The sequence below is a fragment of the Bos indicus genome, chromosome 17 (genome assembly GCF_029378745.1).
Source record: "Bos indicus isolate NIAB-ARS_2022 breed Sahiwal x Tharparkar chromosome 17, NIAB-ARS_B.indTharparkar_mat_pri_1.0, whole genome shotgun sequence".
NCBI lineage: Eukaryota > Metazoa > Chordata > Mammalia > Artiodactyla > Bovidae > Bos > Bos indicus.
In genome coordinates, this window is record NC_091776.1 from 66,540,472 (window position 1) to 66,553,083 (window position 12,612).

The 12,612-nt window shown below is 48.4% G+C and overlaps 1 pseudogene; it reads right to left on the reverse strand.

The window, feature by feature from the left end:
• Positions 1-245: 245 nt before the first annotated feature.
• On the reverse strand, positions 246-322 carry LOC139176874 (U2 spliceosomal RNA; annotated as a pseudogene).
• Between the last annotated feature and the right edge of the window lie 12,290 nt (positions 323-12,612).

A 12,612-nucleotide genomic window follows, 5' to 3' on the forward strand; every position in this document is an offset into this window, starting at 1 on the left:
TGGCTGTAATTATTCCCATTTTACAGATGCAGGAGTCTGAGGCTCAGTGAGACGATGTAGGTTCTTTAGAGTGATACAGCCAGCAAACGGCAGAGCCAAGATCTGAGTCAATCACGAGCTTTCTGCAGTCCTCCCTGCCTCCTAAGATGCGATATTATGACCCGAGGTGGTCACCCCTCAGGAGGATGACGTAGGAAGTAGTGCTTTGGACCCATTTCTGCAGCAGGATTTGCTTCACTTAGCTTAGGGCGTTATCTTCAAATATTTTAAGGGATAAGAACAGATACCACACTTGATCTTAGCCAGAAGGCCGAGAAGCGATTATCTTCAAATATTTCAAAAGTTAGATTTAAAGAAAAAACACACAGCATTGAAAAGTACAAACAACTGGTGGTACTGCGTCCGTCTCTCTCTGTCCACGCATCTGGTCTATCTGTTGCTCTACCTTTCCATCTCTCTCTGTCCATCCTCCTGGTCTCTCTCCCCCTGTCTCTTTATTCTCTCAATCTCTATCCGTGCATCTAATCTGTCTCCCTATCATTCTAAACCACACACATGCCCACGCACACACTACATTCACTTGCACACACACATATATGCATCAGCTCAATGGAGTTAATTAACTTAAAACTACAGTAAATCTGACAGGCTCAGATTAACACGATGGTCAAAACTGTAGGAAATACAGTATTTTGAAAAAGAATAAATCCAGCCAATTACAGATTTATGTTGACGCCAGCTTGGTTACTACAGTTTTACAATAATCATTGATCAATCAGCATTTTACGACAAAACTATAATTTTCATGTGTTTCACCTTCACCTAAAAGTTTCCTCGTTTGCTTAATTCCCAGAATGCGATTCCATAAATCTTTCTTCCTGCGATATTAAGTAGATAATAAGAATGCCATGTAAGATTTGCTTATGGTTTAAAGCACAGTTGCAAATGATTTATAATTAGGGCCAAATCCAAGACAAAACATTATTAAAGTCAAAACCTGCTGTAAATTGGCCCGATCTGCTTAGGCTTTTAGCAATTTATTGGGGTTTGATGACAGTATTCCCTATGGTGAGATCCAAGGGGTCAGCTGACACCAAGGGGAGATATTTACGAGTAGGGGGATGCTGTGGAAATCATCGGGACATCCCTAGTGGCATCAGCTGAGGGGACAGATATGACTCCCTGTGCCACCTTTGAAGGCAAAACTCTCCTGCCAACTTAGCAGCCGATGAGGGACCGGAGTCCACTCTGCTTCCCCCATGGGCTGATCACCTTGGAATTTTCAGTTCAGGGATTTATCTTGAATAAGTCTGATGAGTAGAGAGTCATTGGTGCAAAATGTGTTTATTGAGCACCTATTATGTGCATATCCTCTGGAGGAGGGCACAGCAACCCACTCCAGTATTCCTGCCTGGAGAATCCCATGGACAGAGGAGTCTGTCAGGCTACAGTCCATAGGGTCACAAACAGTAGGACATGACTGAAGCAACTTAGCATGCATTAAGTGCAGGATATGGGGCTACAGTGGTTTGAAAATGAGGCAAATGTCCCTGCTCTTATAGCACAGTGTGGGCAAGAGACAGACAAGACCTCTTCCTGGTGGTGGTGGTGGTGGTAGGGACGCAGGTTGGGGGTGGGGTGGGAGGGAAGTCAGTAGGTGTGAGGGTTGCTAGTAAGAGGTGGGAGGGATGCCAGTGGGGAATGGGGAGAGATGCTGGAGGAAGTTGGGAGGGAGGCTGGTAAGGTCCATTTAAAACAGAGTGGTCAGGGAAGGCCTCCTGCAGGAGGTGGTTTTCATCAGAGTCATGGGTAAGGGACTAAACTATGGGCTGTCTAGGGAAAGAGCATCTCAAGAGGCGGGACGAGGCAATGCAGAGTTATTGAGAGGAGAGTGTCCCCAGCAGAAGCCCAGTGTGACTGGAGCAGAGTGATGGAGGCCTCTGAGCCAGATCTGATCAGTTCGGCATTTAAAATAATGGTTGTTCTGACTGCTGTCTGGAGAACAGACTGTAGGGGGCAGGAGTGGAATCAGAAAGGTGAGGTTGGAGAATTTCCCGTCCACTAGCTGTAAAGTATGACGGTAAGGTGGCTCAAACAGGGAGGCTGTGGTTGAGACGGGGAAAGAGGGCTGCATTTGAAGCAGTTTTTGTAACTGAGTTGTCAGGACTTGTTGATGAACTGGATATCGGATGAGGCAGAAGACAGGAGTAAAGGTCAAGCCCCAGGTCTCTGGCCTGAGCACCTGGGGGACAGTGTTGCCATTCCCTGAAATGGGGAGGATGAGGGAGGGGCACCAGGTTAGAGAAAGGGTGGAGTGGCGTCGAGTCTCTGGCGATGGACGTCTGAAGTTTGAGATGCTGTTAGTGTCCAGCTGGGGATGTCACGGGGGCCGGTGGATGTATGAGTCTGGAGTCTAGGAGAGAGGTCAGGCTGGAGATATAAATTTTGAAGTCATCAGCCCAAGGATGGTTTTAAAGCCATGAGATCACCAAGAGCTGAAGACAGAGAAGTGTAAGAGAAGGCCTGTAGGCTGAGTCTTGGAGCCTGCAACATTTAGACACTCACTGAAGGGGAGGATAAATGTGCCACACAGGATATGGGGAAGCAGCTGTCATCGACATAGAAGGAGATGCAAGAGAATGTGGTGCCCTGCAGGTGAGCATAAACCCAAGGGTGAGGCCACCAACTATATCAAAGACTGCCAGGGGGTCAAGTGAGAGGGACAATAGAACCTGACTGCCGGCTTTGGAAACATGGCTGTCAACACTAAAAATCTTGAGTTCTTGGACCACCTTTTGACATGTCATCATTGACCTTCACCAGGAGACATTCCAAGAGTCAGTGGTATCAAAATTCTTTGTTTCTTGGAGACGTATCTTTGAGGAACATCCTGCAATGCTTCACAGCTGCCTAGGCATGAGCACCCATGGAGGTATTTCTCCCAGGAGAACTTCACAGAAATCTCTTTCTTTTGAGTGACTGAATCCCCCTTTTCCAAACTCCTGGATTCCTGGTTACTTCTTTGCATTGGCCACCAGTTGCCTGGCACCTGTGTAGGGATGCATTTTTGTGTGTCAAACTTACTCTTGGCTCCCTCTTATTTTTTATTCTAAGTTTCCTGGTTCCTTTCCCCTGTCTACCTTGTCTGTTTTATTTGAGTCCTCTGTTAATGTGTGCATTTCTCTTGAATGTGTATATTTCTGGAGTGTAATCACCGCAGATCTTTTTGGAACCATATGGGGGTGGTAAATAGGATAGCAAATGCCAAACGTATGACTGCCTCATAGATACCACCGGATCTCCTAGGAACTTGCGTGTGTCACCATGGAGAGGAAATAGACCTGGGCACAGAGCCAGGAGATACTTATTCCATTTCTCCCTCTGCCACTAAATAGCTGTGTGACCTTGGCAAATCAGTTCCCCTCTCTGAGCTTCAGTTTCTTGGACTGTCATACACAGAGGGTTACACTAACTCAGGGTGAGCACATATGAGGCACACACACGCTGCTGTCACCTAGCTCCTCGGCAGACATCACCAATCCATAAGGCACTCTTTGCCATTAAGCTTAGGTAAGACCTCAGAATCCTTCTTAACATAGCACTTCAGGCTGCAGCTACAGATTGACAGGAGTTGGTGTGCTAAATGAGATCTTCTTGCCTTAGAGGACTAAGTGATATCCCAGAGTGAGACTGATGGCTGGCCATGAACTTGAGCTGTGGTAGTCTCTGTAGCCACATTCCAATGCCCCCAAGAAAAAATTCCAAAGCAGAGGAGGGTCGAAAAGCTCTATAATAATTGTAAAGTGCGCCATGCATATCCTGGCATTTGTCATCGAATATATCATCAAGAATGACATTTGGACCATGCCTGCCGTGTATCTAAGACGAGAGTTTGGAAACCTGAGATATAAAGAATTGCCACCTATCCAAGTCTGAATGCTTATTCTCAGAGATAGATTTGTCTTCTGTTGGAATAAGCAAACTCATTTAATTTCTACAGTTTTCAAAACATTTTTGTGTGTTTTCTTTCCAAATAGCAATAGGAATGTAACCCAGTATTTCTATTCAAATCATCTATCATTAAGTCTGGAGGGAGAAACTTTCCTTTATAGACAGCCTAGGGTAATTACTTTTAAATTAATTGATTAGAGAACTCCCTGTCACTGCACATAACTTACGCATGTACTTATGTCTATGTTCTTAAAATTTTATTTATTTATTTAGTGCTGGCTGTGCTGGATCTGCGTCGCTGCTCGGGTGTTTTTGAGTTGCCACGAGCAAGGTCTGCTCCCTAGCTGCTACACGTGGGCTCTTCACTGGGGAGTTTTCTCTTGTTGTGGGGCACAAGGCTCTGGGGCGCATGGGCTTCAGTAACTGTGGCACATGGCCACGGGGGTCGTGGCTCCCGGGCTCTAGAGCACAGACTCAGGGGCTTAGTTGCTGGCAGCACGTGGGATCTTCCCAGACCAGAGATCGAACCCATGTCTCCTGTATTGGCAAGTGGATTTTTTTTTTTTCTTTTAACCACTGAACCACCAGGGAAGCCTGTCTATATTTGTTGTCCAGGATTCACTGAGCCCTAACTATATGACTCATGCAGTACTAAGACTCTTCCTTCCAACAACCTTAGGAGGTAGCTAATTTTATTATTCCCATTTCATAGCTAGAAAATTGAGGCTCGAAGAGGTGAACTAATTAGACCCACGTGTTTTCTGGAGACATCTTCATTGGCATGTCTGATGTAATAAAATTCTAATCATAAAATTCTTAAAAGGATTCTGATTCCCTACATTTGTTTTTGAAACACTAATAAATTGACGATGGCTTTAATAGAGGGTATGTGAGCAGACTTTTATCTCAGACAGAAGGTGATTTTTTACATTTATCTATAGCCTCTTTAATCACTGTGAAGTAAGCACTGTTATGGTCCTTTTACAGACGAGAAAACGAGATTTTGGAAGCAGTGCCTTGCCTAAGGTCATAAGATTTGAACCCTCTGTGTGTGTTCACTCCAGATTCCTTCTTCTGTGATAAACTTCCTCTCAGGGTTAAGTACAAGGAGACATCATTCCTTCTCAGAAACGAAAATGAAAGGACAAGATGATTTTGGGGATTTCCAAACGTGGATCCTTTAAAAATTCATGTGCACAGATGCCGAGGGTGGAGGGAGAGAGACTTGGCCACTGGGACAGACGTGGTGTCAGACGGCTGCCTCCATATGGTGATCTTGGGCTCCTCGTGGGTGACAAGTGGGTTGGTTACCAGGCTCGGCAGCAGAAATGAATTTGGAGGGTCCACTCTGGTCCAGGAGCTACCAGTAATAAATGCTTCTGGAATGAATGATGGCTGAATGAATGAATGATCGAACAGTCACCCTGCTTGTTCCCGCTCTGCGTTGTCAGACCAAACTCGAGTAAATATCCTATACACTACATCTTAAAAAAAAAGCACCCCTTTACAGTGTTGAGCCTTAAACATCGTGCCTGCTCTGCCCTCCCGAGCTCCAGAGGCACAAACGGCCCTCCCCACTTCCCCACCCCACCCATTTCTGCCTTTAGAATGGTACCCAGGGAATCTGCTGCAGCAGCAGGAACCGGCTGACAACACAATTCTTCCTGTTTCCTGGGACAGCCTTTATTTTGCTTTGTTCTGCACTTGAAAGTGAGCAGGCACCAGACTGTCAAGAGCAGCTCCTTTCACTGAGCTGCTTGGGACACAGGGGATGTTAGGCTGGGTGGGGGAGGGGGACAGAAGCCAGCCCTGCAATGGAGGCAGGGGGTGGGGTGGGCGAGGGGGCTGGGTGTGACTCCATCCCTGATGCTCCCTGAACCTAGGTTCCACTGTCTCAGAATCCGGGAGGCTGGGTGAGGTGCTCCTGAGGTTCTTTCTAGTTCGGAAACATACCTTGAGGGATACACACGTTCACCGTCAGCGCCTTGAGGAATAAATCCTTGATGGTCTGATTTCAAAAACAGCAGATGCCTGCTCCTTCCCAGAGCGCATCTTTGGAGAGAGGCAGGGGAGAGGGTTTTGGGACCCCTGACTCTGAGGTCGGGGAGGGGAGGATGGCCCAAGATGGGAGAAGAAAGACTTGAAGATAATGAGAAATTGCATCAACTTTCCCCAGAGCTGTTTCTGGCTCTGGAAGCAAGCAAAAATAAAGCAGGAGGGGGAGAAAAGAAAACACACACACACACACACACACACACACAACAGGCATTTATTTTGGAGCTGTATTGGAAACAGAAGTGTCAACTGGCTGAAATGCCGCCTTCTCCTGCCGGCTAACGTGTGGGTGACAGCCCGCACATCCAAATGAGGGAGCGATTAGACCGGGTTCGCCTCTGAAGATGGATTTCTTGGTTGGGGGAGCGGGCTGGGGGGCTGGGCTGGCGTAGAGGGGACGGCAACACGAGGCTCTGGCAAGTTAATTAGGGTTCAGGAGTCCAGCAAGCAGGGGGAGGCTGGATTTGCATAAAGCCCATTTACATAATGTTCTTCACAAATTGTGCAGCCCAGAAGGCTTCTGGGCTGGCAGGAAGGTGCTGGGGGGGTGGGGGTGGGGGGGGGCGTGCTGCACTGGTTAGATGCCCGAGGCGGCAGCAGGGGGAAGGGCAAGGCCCAAGGCCCAAGACAGGGCCTCCTGCCTGCCCGTCTGTCCGTAACATGGCCCACCCTACAGCAACCTTCCCCCAGGCCTCCCCACGGCATGTCCCAGCCCTGAACTGCCCCCACACCATCCCGCCTCTCCAGGGTAGTCGAGTTCTCAAGCACCTCTGTGATCACAGCTCTCCCTTGCTTAAAGCCTGTTGTGGGCTCCTCCAGGATGAAGTCGCCTTACCCATAACCAGCCTACTGACCCCTCCTGCTCCCCTGACCCGATCATCATTTTTGTTCTCTCTTCATACATATGCTCAGTCCCCCTGAAGGACCCCTGGGTCCTTAAGCGTGTTTTTCTCTTCCTGGCCTCTGCTCCTATCTTGGAATGTCCTCCTACAAAGGCCAGCCTCTTTGTGACAAACCCCTCCCCCTGGTTCCAGACACTCCCCCTGGGCTCTTGGGGCATTTCCTCACATCCTGAAGCCTCCTGCCGTGGATGGAAGCCCCTCTGGCATGGCCAGAACTCGTCAGGCTGCCTAGTACTTGCTCAGGGGACGGCCCCTTACTCCATCAGGCTGGGACTCCTCCAGGAAAGGGATGTGCTTGAAACATCCTGTATCCAGCAGGGCAGGGCCGTGCAAACAGTGGTGTTAGGCGTGCATACTCAGTTGTGTCCCACTCTTTGCACCTCACGGACTGCAGCCCGCCAGTCTCCTCTCCCTGTGGGATTTTCCAGGCGAGAATACTGGAGTGGGTTGCCATTTCCTCCTCCAGGGGATCTTCCCCACCCAGGGGTCGATCCCGAGTCTCTTGTGTCTCCTGCATTGGCAAGTGGCTTCTTTACCACTGGCACCACCTCGGAAGCCCCATGCAACAGTGGGCACCCAGTAAATGTTGATTGGAGGAATGAGAGAAGTCCGCCCAGCCACAGATGGAGAGCAAGCAGGCTCCTGTCTGCCCGAAAGGAAACAGACCAGCTCTTCAACTTCTCTGGGTTTCCCCCCCTCCACCTCCTTTCTTGTAATCATCAACCAGTCCTGTGTTTGAGCCTCAGTGGACAAGGTGAAGTTACCCAGGAGAATAGGTGTTCTCTGAACTGGACCCTCCACTGGGAGTAGGATAATAAAAGGGAAACAGAAGGGCAAAGGACATCCCAGGCTGGGGAGATAGGGAGGTTGAAAAACACACGGAGTATGTAGAACATGGAAAGTGGGATGAGTGGGCTGGAGCCAGAGGTGAAACAGGAAGAATTTTGTGAAGTCTTCAGTTCTGAGCTAAAGAGGCTGACATAGATCTGGTCGATTTTTCTATGCCTCTGAAGATCTGCATTCAAGGAGAAGAAAGGAAGGAGTGGCCCCGAGCTGATGTGCCACTCGGTGTGATTCCGTTTCACAAACACGCACAGTAGGTGTCACTCCCCCCATAACTACCAGCTTGGGGGGCAGGCATGCTGTCCTCATTCACCAGGATCCCACAGTGGTCAAGCAGGGTTTGGAGCTCTGGTTTCAAATCCTAGTCTGCCTTCTGGATTTATTTGTGTATTAGAGAAGTATGGAGAAAAAAAAAGGAACCAGAGGAGAGAGGCCAAGAAAGGGGCCAGAGAGAGGCAGGCAGGCAGATGGCCAGAGAGAGGAGGAAAGGAGGAAATTAAGGGGAGGCGGCTGAGAACATCAGGGGAAAGGAGGAAATTCACAGGTGTCGGTCGCCCCTGGGGAGAGCAGTAGGGATGCTTTTGGTCCCGGACAGCCCAGTCTGATAGAACCTTCTGTGACAGACTTCTCCATCCAAGGTCCAACGCAATAGCCGCTCGCCTTCTGTGGCCACTGAGCCCTTGGAATGTGGCCGCAGAACCAAGGAACTGGAGTTTAACTGCATTTAAATGTAAATGCGAACAGCCATGTATTTAAATGTATTAATTTATATTTAAACGTGAACGGTCGTCTGAAGGCGGTGGCTGCATATCTGAAGTCCTGCCCTGAGAACAGTCCTTCTTGCTTCTATCAGGGGTCCAGCTTGGGTTTCCTTCGAGTCCTTCTCGGCCCCCCACTCTGCGGCTCTGTTCTGAAACAGTGTCCCTGGTGTTTCTCTCCCTCACATTCCTGGACATCCCTCCCACACGAAGGTTTAATTTTAGCTGATTCTCTCTCAAGGACAAAGTATATATTTTTATTTTAATTTATGTCGCCTGAACCATTTCCAAGTTTTACTTTTAGAACCTGTCAATATTAGTGACATGTGGCATTTTAGGTACTTTTCTGCTGGTGGGGCCGAAATTTATTGTCATTTTATGTCACTCGGCAAAATGCACAAAACGCCAGAAGTGTTATAAACAGAGACGATTTATGTTCGGGTTGGGGTGAGGTTAAGAGAATGAATATAATCCATTTTTTTTCACAGACTTTTATGCGAGTGTGCTGGCCAGCCGGCAGGTGCACATTTGACACTCAGTGGGATGTCTTTTCCAAGCAACAGGAGATGGCAGATGCAGACGGGGCCCAATTACCGCTGCTCTCGCCTGATCACACCATGCTCTTGTGTGTGTGTGTGTGTGTGCGCGGATACTTGCCCCAGTCTTTGGCACCCAGCATGGGGCTGTGCACACAGTAGGGCTCAATTAAAGCGTGTGGAAGAAATAATGAAGGGGTGGAATCTGAGACATAAATGGGAATTCTTGTGACTCCTCTATTCCACTCTCATAAGAGTGAGCTTTTAGACCCTAGTCACTCCACTGCTCTAAACCTTTCAGTGGCTCCCCAGGACCCTTGAGTTCTAGCTCAGCAGGTCTGTCAAGACCTGGCACCTGAGGGTGTCTCTGTCTCGCCTTCTCTGAGTTACTTGCCACGCTCTGAAACATTCGTATTCTTACTGCATCTTGCTTTTGCTGTTCTGCAGTTGGAAGTGCTCCCGATCCTTCTTCTGCTGGTTATTCTTCAGTAACCAGCTCCAACTCCTCTGTCCTTTGCAACCTTCACCCTCTATCTTCCCAAAGAGAACTGATTGCTCCTTCTTTGGGGTATCTCCTGCCATATCTATCTATCTAGACATATTAATAGGTAGGCACGTATGTTTCTAGATATTTTTGTTGTTGTTGCTCTTTAGTTCCTAAGTTGTGCCCAACTCTTTGTGACCCCATGGACTATGGCCTATCGTGCTCCTCTGTTCGTGGGATTCTCCAGCAAGAATATTGGAATGGTTGCCATGTCCTCCTCTAGTATCTCTCTATCTATATCTCCACTGAAGAACTTTTCACAATGCCGTGTTGGCTTTGCTCTCTGTTGCTTTCTTCGCCAAAGAATGGTCTGGGGAGATGTATTCATCTTATGCTGGGTCTGCACGGAGAATCTGACAAAGGAAAGATAATTGGATGCCATAACAAATGGGTTCCAATCAGGTTGGTCTGCAGCATTCCCATGGCTGACTTAGGATTCAGCTGTGCTGCGTCTGCTAAGTCAATCACCCTTGTCCTCCTCCTTTCCGATTTCTGAACCTTACGGCTATTGTCTTTTCCCTCAGTGCACCCTGTCCTTAGATGTTTATGCCTTGAAAAATTCCTTTACTGGAATTTTATTGGGTTTCGTGGAGGGAAATATATTCAAGAGGTTTGTTCAGTCCACCATCTGAACTGGACGTCAGTAACAAGTGAATTGGAAGTTTAGACTTTGGGCAAATTGCTTCTCTTCCTTGGGTCTCCAGTTCTTCACCTATGAAAGGAGGGAGTTGGGCTGGGTGAGTGCTAGGGTCCAGCCAAAGTCTTGGAGGGGGACAGTGCTGGTCAGACGTGCTTGATGGGTGGTGAACAGGGGTTTGGATTTTATGCGAGAGCAGCCACCCACTGAGATCCTCTGTGATGACCAGCACTCTCCTTGTGCTTCGAATTCTCTTTCTGGCACTGGTGTCCTGCCTCCCAAACACTGCAGGTAGTGGATGGATTTGAAGTTCCCCCTCATTCAAGCCCTGACAGTCACCGACCCTCATCCAGTTCTGCAGCTTACCCAGAGCACTCACCCTCACCTAGTGGGCTCTGGGGCCAACCCCATGAGAAATCTTGAACCCCATCTTACAGATGAGAAATCCAAGCCTCAGGAAAGGCAAGGGGCTTGCCTAAGGTCATCGGGTGAATCAATAAGGAGCCAAGTGCCAGCCTTGGTCTGACTGACCTTTGACCCTGGTGTGTCCAGCATCTCCCCCGTCATGGATGCTCAGCTTCTATTTATATGGAGTGGGAAGTGATGACCCTTGGGTTGGGTCACAGAGGAGCCATAAGGGCACAAAACATCATTTAAAAATGAATCATGCAGCATGGGACTTCTCTGACTGTCCAGTGGATAAGACTCTGTGCTTCTCCTGGAAGAGGCACAAGTTCCGTCCCTGGTCAGGGAACTAAGATTCCAAATGCTGCATGGCACAGCCCAAGAAATAATTAATTATACAGCATGAAGATTTTTAGGTCCATCTGCGTTATAGAATGCATTAGCACTTTGCTCCTTTTTATGGCTGAATGATATTCCATTGTGTAAACATACACCACCTTTTGTTCATTCATCAGTTGATGGACACTTGGGTTGTTTCCTCTTGATGGATATTGCTACTGTGAACATTCCTGTGCAAGTTTATCTGATGCTACCTGAAAGAAGCCAGACACTGAAGGTCACAGGTTATAGTTAACATAAAATGAAATATCTGGAATAAGTGAATCCATGCAAAAAGTAAGAAGACTGGTGGTTGCCAGGACCCGGGGAGGAGGGAATGGGAAGTGGGCTCATTGTGGGGGTGATAAAAAGTGTTTTGGAACTAGTTAGAGATGATGGTGGCGCAACATCGAGAAGGTGCAAAACGCCGCCAAATCGGACACTTTAAAATGGTTAATTTTATGTCAGGTGGATTTCACCCCCATCAAACAATTAATTACCAAGCACTTCACACAAGTAACCTTCAGTCAGGCCCAACCGCGCATTTGCTAAGTGTCAGGCTCTTGGTGTGAAAACATATAGTAGGCACTTGGGAGAGATTTGTGGTGTCCATTCACAGATTGCCGTGTGGACTGTTTCTATCTTCAGCCAAGTCTGGTCCCCAGAACAGTGTCATCAGACCCCCCAAGCTGGTCAGAAGTGCAGGACCTTGGTCCCAATCCCCTCCCACTGAACCTCTGTATGAAACACACCTTTGCCTCTTTTTTTTTTTAAATTTTTTTTTTTCAGATGTGGACCATTTTTTAAAAAAGTCTTTATTGAATTTATTCCAATATTGTTTCTGTTTTATGTTTTGGCTTTTTGGCCCTGAGGCAGGTGGGATCTCAGCTCCCCGGATCTGGATCTCAGTTCGATCCAGACCAGGGATCAAACTCGCAACCCCTGCTTCGGTAGGCAAAGTCTTAAACATTGGACCACCAGGGAAGTCCCTGTGTGTTTGCCTCTTGAACCTACTTCCTTAATCTTCTTTGCTTATCACTGAAGAGAGAAATGGTGGGAGAGGACTGAGGTTAAATCCCCCTGAAGTCTGTTGTCACTGAACAGGACCTGTGGTCTGTCTGTCTGTCTGTCCGTCTCTCCCCCCTTCTGGTTGCTCTCTGTCGCCCCCTCCTGCCCTCTCCCCACCCCACCCCCACCCCCAATGTTTCCCCCACTCAGCAGAGTCCCTACCTTCCCGCACTCTCTGAATTGATTTTTCTCACTCATCTTGGCAGGTTAGTAATCACCCTTCTCAGCAGAAATTCCTTCCATTTCATTACACCCGGTGAGAAATACTGGACCACAGGGGGTGGGCTGGGGGCTGTGTTTCATTTCACTCCCGTCTCTGTGTCAGGTGAGGCGGGGAGGGGGGAGCTTCACACTGGGCTCCCCCGAGGAGGGAGGTCAGTGGTGTGAGAGGGAGTGGGTGCCCCTTTGATGCTCTTTCCAAACCCTGAGGGTCCTGCCCCCAGCCCTCTCCAGCTCTCAGCCCCTCTGCCCTTCCCTGTCCTCAGTCATCACTTGCATTTTGAGGACTTCTTGTGGCTTACAGAGCCCCCTCTTC